Here is an 18,535-nt window from a genome sequence, read left to right as displayed (position 1 = left end):
GGGGTAAGCAATAAAAAACCCCTTAATAGTTTGGAGACGAAAGTTGCAATGTAGCACAATATCAGTCTTATCGAAGAAATATAATGATGACCTGTATAAAAAGAATCAATTAGCAGAGGATGGTTTCGATCCATCGACCTCTGGGTTATGGGCCCAGCACGCTTCCGCTGCGCCACTCTGCTGCCGGTGGTCTGTTCGTTGAGAAGGTCTATTTATTGACTGACTTTTCAAAAGTGGCTAAAATGTATTTGGTCTTTGTGATGGAATCCATCAGCAGGAGCTTATTGTCGGCGCCTCGAGTCCTCCTGAGCATCAGCAATTGTCTCTTTGTTTTTGCTGATTTCTTTTTGTCATATTATGTTAAAAAGTTGATCTGAGAAACCTGTGCCCGGCCTGCCTGGCTGAGAGTTCCTGTAGAAAGATCTGTTTGCGTCTCTGTGGCGCAATTGGTTAGCGCGTTCGGCTGTTAACCGAAAGGATGGTGGTTCAAGCCCACCCAGGGACGATGGTCTTTTTTGCTTAAGTAGCAGCCTATGTACGAGTGAAGAAGGTTCCACGTCGTCTTTCAATTGCTCTCCCGACAAATAACTCTGTTGCTCGCTGCCTACGTTTTGAACTCCCGAGTTAGAATGGAGGAGACCTTTGGAAAAGAGCTCTTTGTATGTGGACGGAAGCAGCTTAGCTGGGCTGTGTTTATTCAGGGGCGATGGTCTCTTTGGCTCGAGTAGCATACTAGGGGTGTAAAAGGTTCCACGTTAGCTTTCGGCGGAGCTGCTCTCCCAACAAAAAACTCTCTGTTGCTTTGTGCTTACGTTTTGAACTCCTCAGGTAGAACGGAGGAGACCCTTCTAGAAGAGCTGTTTGTAGGTGGACAGATGGAGCATAGCTGGGCTGTGTTTACTAGCAGGATGAGCCCTCCGATAGAATTCGCAAACATCCTTCGAGCTGGAAATGAACCAGCAACCCAAGGATTTGCTAATTTACTTCTACAGTCTTCGGCTCTACCAGCTGACCTATTGAAGGCTTGTCTTGGCCTTGGTTGAAAGCCTCCTAGTTTTAGCTGTTGGAGTTTTGAGCATGAGGTGAAAAGGAAATCACTGCTACCATGTGAAAAAAATCAGCTTTGGAGAATGCGGGCATCGATCCCGCTACCTCTCACATGCGAAGCGAGCGCTCTACCACTTGAGCTAATTCCCCTGGCGTGACATTTGTGCTTTTAGTTTCTTGCCACACTTCATAGGGATTTTCTTATCATGTCAGGTGAGAAGCTGCATTGTTATATGGTATTTTTTTTCTGTAAGAAATCTTTTTTTTTTTTTTTTTTTTTTTTTTTTTAAGTGTGAGTTCCATGTTGCCATAGTAGAAGATCATCGGAGGACTTTACAAGGTGAAGGGTGGCTTCCAAATACATGCACGCCTCTTCCAAGCAAAGCCTTTACATATCTACGGAGAAGACAAAAAACTCTCTGTTGATTTGTGCTTACGTTTTGATCTCCTCACTCCTCAGGTACAACGGAGGAGACCTTTCTAGAAGAGCTGTTTGTAGGTGGACGGAACGAGCATAGCTGGGCTGTGTTTACCAGCCCGATGAACCTTCCGATAGAATGCGCAAAACTCCTTCGAGCCGGAAATGAACCAGCGACCTAAGGATTGCTAACTTTCTTCTACAGTCCTCCACTTTACCAGCTGAGCTATCGAAGGCTCGTTTTGGCCTTGATCGAAAGCCTCCTAGTTTTAGCTGTTGGAGTTTTGAGCATGAGGTAAAAAGACAATCACTGCTACCATGTGAAAAATAACTCTTGGAGAATGCGGGCATCGATCCCGCTGCCTCTCGCATGCAAAGCGAGCGCTCTACCACTTGAGCTAATCCCCCTGGCATGACAGGTTTGCCTTTAGTTTCTTGCCACACTTCACGGTGATTTTCTCATCATGTCAGGTATGAAGCTGCAATGCTATATGGCAATTTTTATGTAAGAATAGCTTGCTTTTTTTTTTTAAAGTGTGAGTTCCATTTTACCATAGTAGAAGATCATCGGAGGAGTTTAAAAGGTGAAGGGTGGCTTACAAATACATGCACACCTCTTCCAAGCAAACCCTTTACATATCTACGAAGAACCGAGGGGTAAGCAATAAAAAACCCCTTAATAGTTTGGAGACGAAAGTTGCAATGTAGCACAATATCAGTCTTATCGAAGAAATATAATGATGACCTGTATAAAAAGAATCAATTAGCAGAGGATGGTTTCGATCCATCGACCTCTGGGTTATGGGCCCAGCACGCTTCCGCTGCGCCACTCGGCTGCCGGTGGTCTGTTCGTTGAGAAGGTCTATTTATTGACTGACTTTTCAAAAGTGGCTAAAATGTATTTGGTCTTTGTGATGGAATCCATCAGCAGGAGCTTATTGTCGGCGCCTCGAGTCCTCCTGAGCATCAGCAATTGTCTCTTTGTTTTTGCTGATTTCTTTTTGTCATATTATGTTAAAAAGTTGATCTGAGAAACCTGTGCCCGGCCTGCCTGGCTGAGAGTTCCTGTAGAAAGATCTGTTTGCGTCTCTGTGGCGCAATTGGTTAGCGCGTTCGGCTGTTAACCGAAAGGATGGTGGTTCAAGCCCACCCAGGGACGATGGTCTTTTTTGCTTAAGTAGCAGCCTATGTACGAGTGAAGAAGGTTCCACGTCGTCTTTCAATTGCTCTCCCGACAAATAACTCTGTTGCTCGCTGCCTACGTTTTGAACTCCCGAGTTAGAATGGAGGAGACCTTTGGAAAAGAGCTCTTTGTATGTGGACGGAAGCAGCTTAGCTGGGCTGTGTTTATTCAGGGGCGATGGTCTCTTTGGCTCGAGTAGCATACTAGGGGTGTAAAAGGTTCCACGTTAGCTTTCGGCGGAGCTGCTCTCCCAACAAAAAACTCTCTGTTGCTTTGTGCTTACGTTTTGAACTCCTCAGGTAGAACGGAGGAGACCCTTCTAGAAGAGCTGTTTGTAGGTGGACAGATGGAGCATAGCTGGGCTGTGTTTACTAGCAGGATGAGCCCTCCGATAGAATTCGCAAACATCCTTCGAGCTGGAAATGAACCAGCAACCCAAGGATTTGCTAATTTACTTCTACAGTCTTCGGCTCTACCAGCTGACCTATTGAAGGCTTGTCTTGGCCTTGGTTGAAAGCCTCCTAGTTTTAGCTGTTGGAGTTTTGAGCATGAGGTGAAAAGGAAATCACTGCTACCATGTGAAAAAAATCAGCTTTGGAGAATGCGGGCATCGATCCCGCTACCTCTCACATGCGAAGCGAGCGCTCTACCACTTGAGCTAATTCCCCTGGCGTGACATTTGTGCTTTTAGTTTCTTGCCACACTTCATAGGGATTTTCTTATCATGTCAGGTGAGAAGCTGCATTGTTATATGGTATTTTTTTTCTGTAAGAAATCTTTTTTTTTTTTTTTTTTTTTTTTTTTTTAAGTGTGAGTTCCATGTTGCCATAGTAGAAGATCATCGGAGGACTTTACAAGGTGAAGGGTGGCTTCCAAATACATGCACGCCTCTTCCAAGCAAAGCCTTTACATATCTACGGAGAAGACAAAAAACTCTCTGTTGATTTGTGCTTACGTTTTGATCTCCTCACTCCTCAGGTACAACGGAGGAGACCTTTCTAGAAGAGCTGTTTGTAGGTGGACGGAACGAGCATAGCTGGGCTGTGTTTACCAGCCCGATGAACCTTCCGATAGAATGCGCAAAACTCCTTCGAGCCGGAAATGAACCAGCGACCTAAGGATTGCTAACTTTCTTCTACAGTCCTCCACTTTACCAGCTGAGCTATCGAAGGCTCGTTTTGGCCTTGATCGAAAGCCTCCTAGTTTTAGCTGTTGGAGTTTTGAGCATGAGGTAAAAAGACAATCACTGCTACCATGTGAAAAATAACTCTTGGAGAATGCGGGCATCGATCCCGCTGCCTCTCGCATGCAAAGCGAGCGCTCTACCACTTGAGCTAATCCCCCTGGCATGACAGGTTTGCCTTTAGTTTCTTGCCACACTTCACGGTGATTTTCTCATCATGTCAGGTATGAAGCTGCAATGCTATATGGCAATTTTTATGTAAGAATAGCTTGCTTTTTTTTTTTAAAGTGTGAGTTCCATTTTACCATAGTAGAAGATCATCGGAGGAGTTTAAAAGGTGAAGGGTGGCTTACAAATACATGCACACCTCTTCCAAGCAAACCCTTTACATATCTACGAAGAACCGAGGGGTAAGCAATAAAAAACCCCTTAATAGTTTGGAGACGAAAGTTGCAATGTAGCACAATATCAGTCTTATCGAAGAAATATAATGATGACCTGTATAAAAAGAATCAATTAGCAGAGGATGGTTTCGATCCATCGACCTCTGGGTTATGGGCCCAGCACGCTTCCGCTGCGCCACTCTGCTGCCGGTGGTCTGTTCGTTGAGAAGGTCTATTTATTGACTGACTTTTCAAAAGTGGCTAAAATGTATTTGGTCTTTGTGATGGAATCCATCAGCAGGAGCTTATTGTCGGCGCCTCGAGTCCTCCTGAGCATCAGCAATTGTCTCTTTGTTTTTGCTGATTTCTTTTTGTCATATTATGTTAAAAAGTTGATCTGAGAAACCTGTGCCCGGCCTGCCTGGCTGAGAGTTCCTGTAGAAAGATCTGTTTGCGTCTCTGTGGCGCAATTGGTTAGCGCGTTCGGCTGTTAACCGAAAGGATGGTGGTTCAAGCCCACCCAGGGACGATGGTCTTTTTTGCTTAAGTAGCAGCCTATGTACGAGTGAAGAAGGTTCCACGTCGTCTTTCAATTGCTCTCCCGACAAATAACTCTGTTGCTCGCTGCCTACGTTTTGAACTCCCGAGTTAGAATGGAGGAGACCTTTGGAAAAGAGCTCTTTGTATGTGGACGGAAGCAGCTTAGCTGGGCTGTGTTTATTCAGGGGCGATGGTCTCTTTGGCTCGAGTAGCATACTAGGGGTGTAAAAGGTTCCACGTTAGCTTTCGGCGGAGCTGCTCTCCCAACAAAAAACTCTCTGTTGCTTTGTGCTTACGTTTTGAACTCCTCAGGTAGAACGGAGGAGACCCTTCTAGAAGAGCTGTTTGTAGGTGGACAGATGGAGCATAGCTGGGCTGTGTTTACTAGCAGGATGAGCCCTCCGATAGAATTCGCAAACATCCTTCGAGCTGGAAATGAACCAGCAACCCAAGGATTTGCTAATTTACTTCTACAGTCTTCGGCTCTACCAGCTGACCTATTGAAGGCTTGTCTTGGCCTTGGTTGAAAGCCTCCTAGTTTTAGCTGTTGGAGTTTTGAGCATGAGGTGAAAAGGAAATCACTGCTACCATGTGAAAAAAATCAGCTTTGGAGAATGCGGGCATCGATCCCGCTACCTCTCACATGCGAAGCGAGCGCTCTACCACTTGAGCTAATTCCCCTGGCGTGACATTTGTGCTTTTAGTTTCTTGCCACACTTCATAGGGATTTTCTTATCATGTCAGGTGAGAAGCTGCATTGTTATATGGTATTTTTTTTCTGTAAGAAATCTTTTTTTTTTTTTTTTTTTTTTTTTTTTAAGTGTGAGTTCCATGTTGCCATAGTAGAAGATCATCGGAGGACTTTACAAGGTGAAGGGTGGCTTCCAAATACATGCACGCCTCTTCCAAGCAAAGCCTTTACATATCTACGGAGAAGACAAAAAACTCTCTGTTGATTTGTGCTTACGTTTTGATCTCCTCACTCCTCAGGTACAACGGAGGAGACCTTTCTAGAAGAGCTGTTTGTAGGTGGACGGAACGAGCATAGCTGGGCTGTGTTTACCAGCCCGATGAACCTTCCGATAGAATGCGCAAAACTCCTTCGAGCCGGAAATGAACCAGCGACCTAAGGATTGCTAACTTTCTTCTACAGTCCTCCACTTTACCAGCTGAGCTATCGAAGGCTCGTTTTGGCCTTGATCGAAAGCCTCCTAGTTTTAGCTGTTGGAGTTTTGAGCATGAGGTAAAAAGACAATCACTGCTACCATGTGAAAAATAACTCTTGGAGAATGCGGGCATCGATCCCGCTGCCTCTCGCATGCAAAGCGAGCGCTCTACCACTTGAGCTAATCCCCCTGGCATGACAGGTTTGCCTTTAGTTTCTTGCCACACTTCACGGTGATTTTCTCATCATGTCAGGTATGAAGCTGCAATGCTATATGGCAATTTTTATGTAAGAATAGCTTGCTTTTTTTTTTTAAAGTGTGAGTTCCATTTTACCATAGTAGAAGATCATCGGAGGAGTTTAAAAGGTGAAGGGTGGCTTACAAATACATGCACACCTCTTCCAAGCAAACCCTTTACATATCTACGAAGAACCGAGGGGTAAGCAATAAAAAACCCCTTAATAGTTTGGAGACGAAAGTTGCAATGTAGCACAATATCAGTCTTATCGAAGAAATATAATGATGACCTGTATAAAAAGAATCAATTAGCAGAGGATGGTTTCGATCCATCGACCTCTGGGTTATGGGCCCAGCACGCTTCCGCTGCGCCACTCTGCTGCCGGTGGTCTGTTCGTTGAGAAGGTCTATTTATTGACTGACTTTTCAAAAGTGGCTAAAATGTATTTGGTCTTTGTGATGGAATCCATCAGCAGGAGCTTATTGTCGGCGCCTCGAGTCCTCCTGAGCATCAGCAATTGTCTCTTTGTTTTTGCTGATTTCTTTTTGTCATATTATGTTAAAAAGTTGATCTGAGAAACCTGTGCCCGGCCTGCCTGGCTGAGAGTTCCTGTAGAAAGATCTGTTTGCGTCTCTGTGGCGCAATTGGTTAGCGCGTTCGGCTGTTAACCGAAAGGATGGTGGTTCAAGCCCACCCAGGGACGATGGTCTTTTTTGCTTAAGTAGCAGCCTATGTACGAGTGAAGAAGGTTCCACGTCGTCTTTCAATTGCTCTCCCGACAAATAACTCTGTTGCTCGCTGCCTACGTTTTGAACTCCCGAGTTAGAATGGAGGAGACCTTTGGAAAAGAGCTCTTTGTATGTGGACGGAAGCAGCTTAGCTGGGCTGTGTTTATTCAGGGGCGATGGTCTCTTTGGCTCGAGTAGCATACTAGGGGTGTAAAAGGTTCCACGTTAGCTTTCGGCGGAGCTGCTCTCCCAACAAAAAACTCTCTGTTGCTTTGTGCTTACGTTTTGAACTCCTCAGGTAGAACGGAGGAGACCCTTCTAGAAGAGCTGTTTGTAGGTGGACAGATGGAGCATAGCTGGGCTGTGTTTACTAGCAGGATGAGCCCTCCGATAGAATTCGCAAACATCCTTCGAGCTGGAAATGAACCAGCAACCCAAGGATTTGCTAATTTACTTCTACAGTCTTCGGCTCTACCAGCTGACCTATTGAAGGCTTGTCTTGGCCTTGGTTGAAAGCCTCCTAGTTTTAGCTGTTGGAGTTTTGAGCATGAGGTGAAAAGGAAATCACTGCTACCATGTGAAAAAAATCAGCTTTGGAGAATGCGGGCATCGATCCCGCTACCTCTCACATGCGAAGCGAGCGCTCTACCACTTGAGCTAATTCCCCTGGCGTGACATTTGTGCTTTTAGTTTCTTGCCACACTTCATAGGGATTTTCTTATCATGTCAGGTGAGAAGCTGCATTGTTATATGGTATTTTTTTTCTGTAAGAAATCTTTTTTTTTTTTTTTTTTTTTTTTTTTTAAGTGTGAGTTCCATGTTGCCATAGTAGAAGATCATCGGAGGACTTTACAAGGTGAAGGGTGGCTTCCAAATACATGCACGCCTCTTCCAAGCAAAGCCTTTACATATCTACGGAGAAGACAAAAAACTCTCTGTTGATTTGTGCTTACGTTTTGATCTCCTCACTCCTCAGGTACAACGGAGGAGACCTTTCTAGAAGAGCTGTTTGTAGGTGGACGGAACGAGCATAGCTGGGCTGTGTTTACCAGCCCGATGAACCTTCCGATAGAATGCGCAAAACTCCTTCGAGCCGGAAATGAACCAGCGACCTAAGGATTGCTAACTTTCTTCTACAGTCCTCCACTTTACCAGCTGAGCTATCGAAGGCTCGTTTTGGCCTTGATCGAAAGCCTCCTAGTTTTAGCTGTTGGAGTTTTGAGCATGAGGTAAAAAGACAATCACTGCTACCATGTGAAAAATAACTCTTGGAGAATGCGGGCATCGATCCCGCTGCCTCTCGCATGCAAAGCGAGCGCTCTACCACTTGAGCTAATCCCCCTGGCATGACAGGTTTGCCTTTAGTTTCTTGCCACACTTCACGGTGATTTTCTCATCATGTCAGGTATGAAGCTGCAATGCTATATGGCAATTTTTATGTAAGAATAGCTTGCTTTTTTTTTTTAAAGTGTGAGTTCCATTTTACCATAGTAGAAGATCATCGGAGGAGTTTAAAAGGTGAAGGGTGGCTTACAAATACATGCACACCTCTTCCAAGCAAACCCTTTACATATCTACGAAGAACCGAGGGGTAAGCAATAAAAAACCCCTTAATAGTTTGGAGACGAAAGTTGCAATGTAGCACAATATCAGTCTTATCGAAGAAATATAATGATGACCTGTATAAAAAGAATCAATTAGCAGAGGATGGTTTCGATCCATCGACCTCTGGGTTATGGGCCCAGCACGCTTCCGCTGCGCCACTCTGCTGCCGGTGGTCTGTTCGTTGAGAAGGTCTATTTATTGACTGACTTTTCAAAAGTGGCTAAAATGTATTTGGTCTTTGTGATGGAATCCATCAGCAGGAGCTTATTGTCGGCGCCTCGAGTCCTCCTGAGCATCAGCAATTGTCTCTTTGTTTTTGCTGATTTCTTTTTGTCATATTATGTTAAAAAGTTGATCTGAGAAACCTGTGCCCGGCCTGCCTGGCTGAGAGTTCCTGTAGAAAGATCTGTTTGCGTCTCTGTGGCGCAATTGGTTAGCGCGTTCGGCTGTTAACCGAAAGGATGGTGGTTCAAGCCCACCCAGGGACGATGGTCTTTTTTGCTTAAGTAGCAGCCTATGTACGAGTGAAGAAGGTTCCACGTCGTCTTTCAATTGCTCTCCCGACAAATAACTCTGTTGCTCGCTGCCTACGTTTTGAACTCCCGAGTTAGAATGGAGGAGACCTTTGGAAAAGAGCTCTTTGTATGTGGACGGAAGCAGCTTAGCTGGGCTGTGTTTATTCAGGGGCGATGGTCTCTTTGGCTCGAGTAGCATACTAGGGGTGTAAAAGGTTCCACGTTAGCTTTCGGCGGAGCTGCTCTCCCAACAAAAAACTCTCTGTTGCTTTGTGCTTACGTTTTGAACTCCTCAGGTAGAACGGAGGAGACCCTTCTAGAAGAGCTGTTTGTAGGTGGACAGATGGAGCATAGCTGGGCTGTGTTTACTAGCAGGATGAGCCCTCCGATAGAATTCGCAAACATCCTTCGAGCTGGAAATGAACCAGCAACCCAAGGATTTGCTAATTTACTTCTACAGTCTTCGGCTCTACCAGCTGACCTATTGAAGGCTTGTCTTGGCCTTGGTTGAAAGCCTCCTAGTTTTAGCTGTTGGAGTTTTGAGCATGAGGTGAAAAGGAAATCACTGCTACCATGTGAAAAAAATCAGCTTTGGAGAATGCGGGCATCGATCCCGCTACCTCTCACATGCGAAGCGAGCGCTCTACCACTTGAGCTAATTCCCCTGGCGTGACATTTGTGCTTTTAGTTTCTTGCCACACTTCATAGGGATTTTCTTATCATGTCAGGTGAGAAGCTGCATTGTTATATGGTATTTTTTTTCTGTAAGAAATCTTTTTTTTTTTTTTTTTTTTTTTTTTTTAAGTGTGAGTTCCATGTTGCCATAGTAGAAGATCATCGGAGGACTTTACAAGGTGAAGGGTGGCTTCCAAATACATGCACGCCTCTTCCAAGCAAAGCCTTTACATATCTACGGAGAAGACAAAAAACTCTCTGTTGATTTGTGCTTACGTTTTGATCTCCTCACTCCTCAGGTACAACGGAGGAGACCTTTCTAGAAGAGCTGTTTGTAGGTGGACGGAACGAGCATAGCTGGGCTGTGTTTACCAGCCCGATGAACCTTCCGATAGAATGCGCAAAACTCCTTCGAGCCGGAAATGAACCAGCGACCTAAGGATTGCTAACTTTCTTCTACAGTCCTCCACTTTACCAGCTGAGCTATCGAAGGCTCGTTTTGGCCTTGATCGAAAGCCTCCTAGTTTTAGCTGTTGGAGTTTTGAGCATGAGGTAAAAAGACAATCACTGCTACCATGTGAAAAATAACTCTTGGAGAATGCGGGCATCGATCCCGCTGCCTCTCGCATGCAAAGCGAGCGCTCTACCACTTGAGCTAATCCCCCTGGCATGACAGGTTTGCCTTTAGTTTCTTGCCACACTTCACGGTGATTTTCTCATCATGTCAGGTATGAAGCTGCAATGCTATATGGCAATTTTTATGTAAGAATAGCTTGCTTTTTTTTTTTAAAGTGTGAGTTCCATTTTACCATAGTAGAAGATCATCGGAGGAGTTTAAAAGGTGAAGGGTGGCTTACAAATACATGCACACCTCTTCCAAGCAAACCCTTTACATATCTACGAAGAACCGAGGGGTAAGCAATAAAAAACCCCTTAATAGTTTGGAGACGAAAGTTGCAATGTAGCACAATATCAGTCTTATCGAAGAAATATAATGATGACCTGTATAAAAAGAATCAATTAGCAGAGGATGGTTTCGATCCATCGACCTCTGGGTTATGGGCCCAGCACGCTTCCGCTGCGCCACTCTGCTGCCGGTGGTCTGTTCGTTGAGAAGGTCTATTTATTGACTGACTTTTCAAAAGTGGCTAAAATGTATTTGGTCTTTGTGATGGAATCCATCAGCAGGAGCTTATTGTCGGCGCCTCGAGTCCTCCTGAGCATCAGCAATTGTCTCTTTGTTTTTGCTGATTTCTTTTTGTCATATTATGTTAAAAAGTTGATCTGAGAAACCTGTGCCCGGCCTGCCTGGCTGAGAGTTCCTGTAGAAAGATCTGTTTGCGTCTCTGTGGCGCAATTGGTTAGCGCGTTCGGCTGTTAACCGAAAGGATGGTGGTTCAAGCCCACCCAGGGACGATGGTCTTTTTTGCTTAAGTAGCAGCCTATGTACGAGTGAAGAAGGTTCCACGTCGTCTTTCAATTGCTCTCCCGACAAATAACTCTGTTGCTCGCTGCCTACGTTTTGAACTCCCGAGTTAGAATGGAGGAGACCTTTGGAAAAGAGCTCTTTGTATGTGGACGGAAGCAGCTTAGCTGGGCTGTGTTTATTCAGGGGCGATGGTCTCTTTGGCTCGAGTAGCATACTAGGGGTGTAAAAGGTTCCACGTTAGCTTTCGGCGGAGCTGCTCTCCCAACAAAAAACTCTCTGTTGCTTTGTGCTTACGTTTTGAACTCCTCAGGTAGAACGGAGGAGACCCTTCTAGAAGAGCTGTTTGTAGGTGGACAGATGGAGCATAGCTGGGCTGTGTTTACTAGCAGGATGAGCCCTCCGATAGAATTCGCAAACATCCTTCGAGCTGGAAATGAACCAGCAACCCAAGGATTTGCTAATTTACTTCTACAGTCTTCGGCTCTACCAGCTGACCTATTGAAGGCTTGTCTTGGCCTTGGTTGAAAGCCTCCTAGTTTTAGCTGTTGGAGTTTTGAGCATGAGGTGAAAAGGAAATCACTGCTACCATGTGAAAAAAATCAGCTTTGGAGAATGCGGGCATCGATCCCGCTACCTCTCACATGCGAAGCGAGCGCTCTACCACTTGAGCTAATTCCCCTGGCGTGACATTTGTGCTTTTAGTTTCTTGCCACACTTCATAGGGATTTTCTTATCATGTCAGGTGAGAAGCTGCATTGTTATATGGTATTTTTTTTCTGTAAGAAATCTTTTTTTTTTTTTTTTTTTTTTTTTTTTAAGTGTGAGTTCCATGTTGCCATAGTAGAAGATCATCGGAGGACTTTACAAGGTGAAGGGTGGCTTCCAAATACATGCACGCCTCTTCCAAGCAAAGCCTTTACATATCTACGGAGAAGACAAAAAACTCTCTGTTGATTTGTGCTTACGTTTTGATCTCCTCACTCCTCAGGTACAACGGAGGAGACCTTTCTAGAAGAGCTGTTTGTAGGTGGACGGAACGAGCATAGCTGGGCTGTGTTTACCAGCCCGATGAACCTTCCGATAGAATGCGCAAAACTCCTTCGAGCCGGAAATGAACCAGCGACCTAAGGATTGCTAACTTTCTTCTACAGTCCTCCACTTTACCAGCTGAGCTATCGAAGGCTCGTTTTGGCCTTGATCGAAAGCCTCCTAGTTTTAGCTGTTGGAGTTTTGAGCATGAGGTAAAAAGACAATCACTGCTACCATGTGAAAAATAACTCTTGGAGAATGCGGGCATCGATCCCGCTGCCTCTCGCATGCAAAGCGAGCGCTCTACCACTTGAGCTAATCCCCCTGGCATGACAGGTTTGCCTTTAGTTTCTTGCCACACTTCACGGTGATTTTCTCATCATGTCAGGTATGAAGCTGCAATGCTATATGGCAATTTTTATGTAAGAATAGCTTGCTTTTTTTTTTTAAAGTGTGAGTTCCATTTTACCATAGTAGAAGATCATCGGAGGAGTTTAAAAGGTGAAGGGTGGCTTACAAATACATGCACACCTCTTCCAAGCAAACCCTTTACATATCTACGAAGAACCGAGGGGTAAGCAATAAAAAACCCCTTAATAGTTTGGAGACGAAAGTTGCAATGTAGCACAATATCAGTCTTATCGAAGAAATATAATGATGACCTGTATAAAAAGAATCAATTAGCAGAGGATGGTTTCGATCCATCGACCTCTGGGTTATGGGCCCAGCACGCTTCCGCTGCGCCACTCTGCTGCCGGTGGTCTGTTCGTTGAGAAGGTCTATTTATTGACTGACTTTTCAAAAGTGGCTAAAATGTATTTGGTCTTTGTGATGGAATCCATCAGCAGGAGCTTATTGTCGGCGCCTCGAGTCCTCCTGAGCATCAGCAATTGTCTCTTTGTTTTTGCTGATTTCTTTTTGTCATATTATGTTAAAAAGTTGATCTGAGAAACCTGTGCCCGGCCTGCCTGGCTGAGAGTTCCTGTAGAAAGATCTGTTTGCGTCTCTGTGGCGCAATTGGTTAGCGCGTTCGGCTGTTAACCGAAAGGATGGTGGTTCAAGCCCACCCAGGGACGATGGTCTTTTTTGCTTAAGTAGCAGCCTATGTACGAGTGAAGAAGGTTCCACGTCGTCTTTCAATTGCTCTCCCGACAAATAACTCTGTTGCTCGCTGCCTACGTTTTGAACTCCCGAGTTAGAATGGAGGAGACCTTTGGAAAAGAGCTCTTTGTATGTGGACGGAAGCAGCTTAGCTGGGCTGTGTTTATTCAGGGGCGATGGTCTCTTTGGCTCGAGTAGCATACTAGGGGTGTAAAAGGTTCCACGTTAGCTTTCGGCGGAGCTGCTCTCCCAACAAAAAACTCTCTGTTGCTTTGTGCTTACGTTTTGAACTCCTCAGGTAGAACGGAGGAGACCCTTCTAGAAGAGCTGTTTGTAGGTGGACAGATGGAGCATAGCTGGGCTGTGTTTACTAGCAGGATGAGCCCTCCGATAGAATTCGCAAACATCCTTCGAGCTGGAAATGAACCAGCAACCCAAGGATTTGCTAATTTACTTCTACAGTCTTCGGCTCTACCAGCTGACCTATTGAAGGCTTGTCTTGGCCTTGGTTGAAAGCCTCCTAGTTTTAGCTGTTGGAGTTTTGAGCATGAGGTGAAAAGGAAATCACTGCTACCATGTGAAAAAAATCAGCTTTGGAGAATGCGGGCATCGATCCCGCTACCTCTCACATGCGAAGCGAGCGCTCTACCACTTGAGCTAATTCCCCTGGCGTGACATTTGTGCTTTTAGTTTCTTGCCACACTTCATAGGGATTTTCTTATCATGTCAGGTGAGAAGCTGCATTGTTATATGGTATTTTTTTTCTGTAAGAAATCTTTTTTTTTTTTTTTTTTTTTTTTTTTTAAGTGTGAGTTCCATGTTGCCATAGTAGAAGATCATCGGAGGACTTTACAAGGTGAAGGGTGGCTTCCAAATACATGCACGCCTCTTCCAAGCAAAGCCTTTACATATCTACGGAGAAGACAAAAAACTCTCTGTTGATTTGTGCTTACGTTTTGATCTCCTCACTCCTCAGGTACAACGGAGGAGACCTTTCTAGAAGAGCTGTTTGTAGGTGGACGGAACGAGCATAGCTGGGCTGTGTTTACCAGCCCGATGAACCTTCCGATAGAATGCGCAAAACTCCTTCGAGCCGGAAATGAACCAGCGACCTAAGGATTGCTAACTTTCTTCTACAGTCCTCCACTTTACCAGCTGAGCTATCGAAGGCTCGTTTTGGCCTTGATCGAAAGCCTCCTAGTTTTAGCTGTTGGAGTTTTGAGCATGAGGTAAAAAGACAATCACTGCTACCATGTGAAAAATAACTCTTGGAGAATGCGGGCATCGATCCCGCTGCCTCTCGCATGCAAAGCGAGCGCTCTACCACTTGAGCTAATCCCCCTGGCATGACAGGTTTGCCTTTAGTTTCTTGCCACACTTCACGGTGATTTTCTCATCATGTCAGGTATGAAGCTGCAATGCTATATGGCAATTTTTATGTAAGAATAGCTTGCTTTTTTTTTTTAAAGTGTGAGTTCCATTTTACCATAGTAGAAGATCATCGGAGGAGTTTAAAAGGTGAAGGGTGGCTTACAAATACATGCACACCTCTTCCAAGCAAACCCTTTACATATCTACGAAGAACCGAGGGGTAAGCAATAAAAAACCCCTTAATAGTTTGGAGACGAAAGTTGCAATGTAGCACAATATCAGTCTTATCGAAGAAATATAATGATGACCTGTATAAAAAGAATCAATTAGCAGAGGATGGTTTCGATCCATCGACCTCTGGGTTATGGGCCCAGCACGCTTCCGCTGCGCCACTCTGCTGCCGGTGGTCTGTTCGTTGAGAAGGTCTATTTATTGACTGACTTTTCAAAAGTGGCTAAAATGTATTTGGTCTTTGTGATGGAATCCATCAGCAGGAGCTTATTGTCGGCGCCTCGAGTCCTCCTGAGCATCAGCAATTGTCTCTTTGTTTTTGCTGATTTCTTTTTGTCATATTATGTTAAAAAGTTGATCTGAGAAACCTGTGCCCGGCCTGCCTGGCTGAGAGTTCCTGTAGAAAGATCTGTTTGCGTCTCTGTGGCGCAATTGGTTAGCGCGTTCGGCTGTTAACCGAAAGGATGGTGGTTCAAGCCCACCCAGGGACGATGGTCTTTTTTGCTTAAGTAGCAGCCTATGTACGAGTGAAGAAGGTTCCACGTCGTCTTTCAATTGCTCTCCCGACAAATAACTCTGTTGCTCGCTGCCTACGTTTTGAACTCCCGAGTTAGAATGGAGGAGACCTTTGGAAAAGAGCTCTTTGTATGTGGACGGAAGCAGCTTAGCTGGGCTGTGTTTATTCAGGGGCGATGGTCTCTTTGGCTCGAGTAGCATACTAGGGGTGTAAAAGGTTCCACGTTAGCTTTCGGCGGAGCTGCTCTCCCAACAAAAAACTCTCTGTTGCTTTGTGCTTACGTTTTGAACTCCTCAGGTAGAACGGAGGAGACCCTTCTAGAAGAGCTGTTTGTAGGTGGACAGATGGAGCATAGCTGGGCTGTGTTTACTAGCAGGATGAGCCCTCCGATAGAATTCGCAAACATCCTTCGAGCTGGAAATGAACCAGCAACCCAAGGATTTGCTAATTTACTTCTACAGTCTTCGGCTCTACCAGCTGACCTATTGAAGGCTTGTCTTGGCCTTGGTTGAAAGCCTCCTAGTTTTAGCTGTTGGAGTTTTGAGCATGAGGTGAAAAGGAAATCACTGCTACCATGTGAAAAAAATCAGCTTTGGAGAATGCGGGCATCGATCCCGCTACCTCTCACATGCGAAGCGAGCGCTCTACCACTTGAGCTAATTCCCCTGGCGTGACATTTGTGCTTTTAGTTTCTTGCCACACTTCATAGGGATTTTCTTATCATGTCAGGTGAGAAGCTGCATTGTTATATGGTATTTTTTTTCTGTAAGAAATCTTTTTTTTTTTTTTTTTTTTTTTTTTAAGTGTGAGTTCCATGTTGCCATAGTAGAAGATCATCGGAGGACTTTACAAGGTGAAGGGTGGCTTCCAAATACATGCACGCCTCTTCCAAGCAAAGCCTTTACATATCTACGGAGAAGACAAAAAACTCTCTGTTGATTTGTGCTTACGTTTTGATCTCCTCACTCCTCAGGTACAACGGAGGAGACCTTTCTAGAAGAGCTGTTTGTAGGTGGACGGAACGAGCATAGCTGGGCTGTGTTTACCAGCCCGATGAACCTTCCGATAGAATGCGCAAAACTCCTTCGAGCCGGAAATGAACCAGCGACCTAAGGATTGCTAACTTTCTTCTACAGTCCTCCACTTTACCAGCTGAGCTATCGAAGGCTCGTTTTGGCCTTGATCGAAAGCCTCCTAGTTTTAGCTGTTGGAGTTTTGAGCATGAGGTAAAAAGACAATCACTGCTACCATGTGAAAAATAACTCTTGGAGAATGCGGGCATCGATCCCGCTGCCTCTCGCATGCAAAGCGAGCGCTCTACCACTTGAGCTAATCCCCCTGGCATGACAGGTTTGCCTTTAGTTTCTTGCCACACTTCACGGTGATTTTCTCATCATGTCAGGTATGAAGCTGCAATGCTATATGGCAATTTTTATGTAAGAATAGCTTGCTTTTTTTTTTTAAAGTGTGAGTTCCATTTTACCATAGTAGAAGATCATCGGAGGAGTTTAAAAGGTGAAGGGTGGCTTACAAATACATGCACACCTCTTCCAAGCAAACCCTTTACATATCTACGAAGAACCGAGGGGTAAGCAATAAAAAACCCCTTAATAGTTTGGAGACGAAAGTTGCAATGTAGCACAATATCAGTCTTATCGAAGAAATATAATGATGACCTGTATAAAAAGAATCAATTAGCAGAGGATGGTTTCGATCCATCGACCTCTGGGTTATGGGCCCAGCACGCTTCCGCTGCGCCACTCTGCTGCCGGTGGTCTGTTCGTTGAGAAGGTCTATTTATTGACTGACTTTTCAAAAGTGGCTAAAATGTATTTGGTCTTTGTGATGGAATCCATCAGCAGGAGCTTATTGTCGGCGCCTCGAGTCCTCCTGAGCATCAGCAATTGTCTCTTTGTTTTTGCTGATTTCTTTTTGTCATATTATGTTAAAAAGTTGATCTGAGAAACCTGTGCCCGGCCTGCCTGGCTGAGAGTTCCTGTAGAAAGATCTGTTTGCGTCTCTGTGGCGCAATTGGTTAGCGCGTTCGGCTGTTAACCGAAAGGATGGTGGTTCAAGCCCACCCAGGGACGATGGTCTTTTTTGCTTAAGTAGCAGCCTATGTACGAGTGAAGAAGGTTCCACGTCGTCTTTCAATTGCTCTCCCGACAAATAACTCTGTTGCTCGCTGCCTACGTTTTGAACTCCCGAGTTAGAATGGAGGAGACCTTTGGAAAAGAGCTCTTTGTATGTGGACGGAAGCAGCTTAGCTGGGCTGTGTTTATTCAGGGGCGATGGTCTCTTTGGCTCGAGTAGCATACTAGGGGTGTAAAAGGTTCCACGTTAGCTTTCGGCGGAGCTGCTCTCCCAACAAAAAACTCTCTGTTGCTTTGTGCTTACGTTTTGAACTCCTCAGGTAGAACGGAGGAGACCCTTCTAGAAGAGCTGTTTGTAGGTGGACAGATGGAGCATAGCTGGGCTGTGTTTACTAGCAGGATGAGCCCTCCGATAGAATTCGCAAACATCCTTCGAGCTGGAAATGAACCAGCAACCCAAGGATTTGCTAATTTACTTCTACAGTCTTCGGCTCTACCAGCTGACCTATTGAAGGCTTGTCTTGGCCTTGGTTGAAAGCCTCCTAGTTTTAGCTGTTGGAGTTTTGAGCATGAGGTGAAAAGGAAATCACTGCTACCATGTGAAAAAAATCAGCTTTGGAGAATGCGGGCATCGATCCCGCTACCTCTCACATGCGAAGCGAGCGCTCTACCACTTGAGCTAATTCCCCTGGCGTGACATTTGTGCTTTTAGTTTCTTGCCACACTTCATAGGGATTTTCTTATCATGTCAGGTGAGAAGCTGCATTGTTATATGGTATTTTTTTTCTGTAAGAAATCTTTTTTTTTTTTTTTTTTTTTTTTTTAAGTGTGAGTTCCATGTTGCCATAGTAGAAGATCATCGGAGGACTTTACAAGGTGAAGGGTGGCTTCCAAATACATGCACGCCTCTTCCAAGCAAAGCCTTTACATATCTACGGAGAAGACAAAAAACTCTCTGTTGATTTGTGCTTACGTTTTGATCTCCTCACTCCTCAGGTACAACGGAGGAGACCTTTCTAGAAGAGCTGTTTGTAGGTGGACGGAACGAGCATAGCTGGGCTGTGTTTACCAGCCCGATGAACC

The 18,535-nt window shown here is 44.9% G+C and overlaps 26 non-coding genes across 26 annotated transcripts; 9 read left to right on the top strand and 17 right to left on the bottom strand.

The window, feature by feature from the left end:
- Positions 1-431: 431 nt before the first annotated feature.
- TRNAN-GUU (transfer RNA asparagine (anticodon GUU)) lies at positions 432-505 on the top strand. Its single transcript has one exon. It is a non-coding gene; the product is annotated as a tRNA-Asn (tRNA).
- A 619-nt stretch (positions 506-1,124) lies between these two features.
- TRNAA-CGC (transfer RNA alanine (anticodon CGC)) lies at positions 1,125-1,197 on the bottom strand. The gene has a single exon. It is a non-coding gene; the product is annotated as a tRNA-Ala (tRNA).
- A 603-nt stretch (positions 1,198-1,800) lies between these two features.
- Positions 1,801-1,873, bottom strand: TRNAA-UGC (transfer RNA alanine (anticodon UGC)). The gene has a single exon. It is a non-coding gene; the product is annotated as a tRNA-Ala (tRNA).
- Positions 1,874-2,550: 677 nt separating this feature from the next.
- Positions 2,551-2,624, top strand: TRNAN-GUU (transfer RNA asparagine (anticodon GUU)). The gene has a single exon. It is a non-coding gene; the product is annotated as a tRNA-Asn (tRNA).
- A 619-nt stretch (positions 2,625-3,243) lies between these two features.
- Positions 3,244-3,316, bottom strand: TRNAA-CGC (transfer RNA alanine (anticodon CGC)). Its single transcript has one exon. It is a non-coding gene; the product is annotated as a tRNA-Ala (tRNA).
- A 603-nt stretch (positions 3,317-3,919) lies between these two features.
- Positions 3,920-3,992, bottom strand: TRNAA-UGC (transfer RNA alanine (anticodon UGC)). The gene has a single exon. It is a non-coding gene; the product is annotated as a tRNA-Ala (tRNA).
- A 677-nt stretch (positions 3,993-4,669) lies between these two features.
- On the top strand, positions 4,670-4,743 carry TRNAN-GUU (transfer RNA asparagine (anticodon GUU)). The gene has a single exon. It is a non-coding gene; the product is annotated as a tRNA-Asn (tRNA).
- Positions 4,744-5,362: 619 nt separating this feature from the next.
- TRNAA-CGC (transfer RNA alanine (anticodon CGC)) lies at positions 5,363-5,435 on the bottom strand. The gene has a single exon. It is a non-coding gene; the product is annotated as a tRNA-Ala (tRNA).
- A 602-nt stretch (positions 5,436-6,037) lies between these two features.
- On the bottom strand, positions 6,038-6,110 carry TRNAA-UGC (transfer RNA alanine (anticodon UGC)). Its single transcript has one exon. It is a non-coding gene; the product is annotated as a tRNA-Ala (tRNA).
- A 677-nt stretch (positions 6,111-6,787) lies between these two features.
- Positions 6,788-6,861, top strand: TRNAN-GUU (transfer RNA asparagine (anticodon GUU)). Its single transcript has one exon. It is a non-coding gene; the product is annotated as a tRNA-Asn (tRNA).
- Positions 6,862-7,480: 619 nt separating this feature from the next.
- TRNAA-CGC (transfer RNA alanine (anticodon CGC)) lies at positions 7,481-7,553 on the bottom strand. Its single transcript has one exon. It is a non-coding gene; the product is annotated as a tRNA-Ala (tRNA).
- A 602-nt stretch (positions 7,554-8,155) lies between these two features.
- TRNAA-UGC (transfer RNA alanine (anticodon UGC)) lies at positions 8,156-8,228 on the bottom strand. The gene has a single exon. It is a non-coding gene; the product is annotated as a tRNA-Ala (tRNA).
- Positions 8,229-8,905: 677 nt separating this feature from the next.
- TRNAN-GUU (transfer RNA asparagine (anticodon GUU)) lies at positions 8,906-8,979 on the top strand. The gene has a single exon. It is a non-coding gene; the product is annotated as a tRNA-Asn (tRNA).
- A 619-nt stretch (positions 8,980-9,598) lies between these two features.
- Positions 9,599-9,671, bottom strand: TRNAA-CGC (transfer RNA alanine (anticodon CGC)). Its single transcript has one exon. It is a non-coding gene; the product is annotated as a tRNA-Ala (tRNA).
- A 602-nt stretch (positions 9,672-10,273) lies between these two features.
- Positions 10,274-10,346, bottom strand: TRNAA-UGC (transfer RNA alanine (anticodon UGC)). Its single transcript has one exon. It is a non-coding gene; the product is annotated as a tRNA-Ala (tRNA).
- A 677-nt stretch (positions 10,347-11,023) lies between these two features.
- Positions 11,024-11,097, top strand: TRNAN-GUU (transfer RNA asparagine (anticodon GUU)). The gene has a single exon. It is a non-coding gene; the product is annotated as a tRNA-Asn (tRNA).
- A 619-nt stretch (positions 11,098-11,716) lies between these two features.
- TRNAA-CGC (transfer RNA alanine (anticodon CGC)) lies at positions 11,717-11,789 on the bottom strand. The gene has a single exon. It is a non-coding gene; the product is annotated as a tRNA-Ala (tRNA).
- Positions 11,790-12,391: 602 nt separating this feature from the next.
- Positions 12,392-12,464, bottom strand: TRNAA-UGC (transfer RNA alanine (anticodon UGC)). Its single transcript has one exon. It is a non-coding gene; the product is annotated as a tRNA-Ala (tRNA).
- A 677-nt stretch (positions 12,465-13,141) lies between these two features.
- On the top strand, positions 13,142-13,215 carry TRNAN-GUU (transfer RNA asparagine (anticodon GUU)). Its single transcript has one exon. It is a non-coding gene; the product is annotated as a tRNA-Asn (tRNA).
- A 619-nt stretch (positions 13,216-13,834) lies between these two features.
- TRNAA-CGC (transfer RNA alanine (anticodon CGC)) lies at positions 13,835-13,907 on the bottom strand. Its single transcript has one exon. It is a non-coding gene; the product is annotated as a tRNA-Ala (tRNA).
- A 602-nt stretch (positions 13,908-14,509) lies between these two features.
- On the bottom strand, positions 14,510-14,582 carry TRNAA-UGC (transfer RNA alanine (anticodon UGC)). Its single transcript has one exon. It is a non-coding gene; the product is annotated as a tRNA-Ala (tRNA).
- Positions 14,583-15,259: 677 nt separating this feature from the next.
- Positions 15,260-15,333, top strand: TRNAN-GUU (transfer RNA asparagine (anticodon GUU)). Its single transcript has one exon. It is a non-coding gene; the product is annotated as a tRNA-Asn (tRNA).
- A 619-nt stretch (positions 15,334-15,952) lies between these two features.
- Positions 15,953-16,025, bottom strand: TRNAA-CGC (transfer RNA alanine (anticodon CGC)). The gene has a single exon. It is a non-coding gene; the product is annotated as a tRNA-Ala (tRNA).
- A 600-nt stretch (positions 16,026-16,625) lies between these two features.
- On the bottom strand, positions 16,626-16,698 carry TRNAA-UGC (transfer RNA alanine (anticodon UGC)). The gene has a single exon. It is a non-coding gene; the product is annotated as a tRNA-Ala (tRNA).
- Positions 16,699-17,375: 677 nt separating this feature from the next.
- On the top strand, positions 17,376-17,449 carry TRNAN-GUU (transfer RNA asparagine (anticodon GUU)). The gene has a single exon. It is a non-coding gene; the product is annotated as a tRNA-Asn (tRNA).
- A 619-nt stretch (positions 17,450-18,068) lies between these two features.
- Positions 18,069-18,141, bottom strand: TRNAA-CGC (transfer RNA alanine (anticodon CGC)). The gene has a single exon. It is a non-coding gene; the product is annotated as a tRNA-Ala (tRNA).
- Between the last annotated feature and the right edge of the window lie 394 nt (positions 18,142-18,535).

Source organism: Anomaloglossus baeobatrachus, unplaced genomic scaffold, assembly GCF_048569485.1.
Source record: "Anomaloglossus baeobatrachus isolate aAnoBae1 unplaced genomic scaffold, aAnoBae1.hap1 Scaffold_847, whole genome shotgun sequence".
Taxonomy (NCBI): domain Eukaryota; kingdom Metazoa; phylum Chordata; class Amphibia; order Anura; family Aromobatidae; genus Anomaloglossus; species Anomaloglossus baeobatrachus.
The sequence above is the reverse complement of the archived record's forward strand: the minus strand, read 5'-3'. Positions and strand labels throughout refer to the sequence as shown.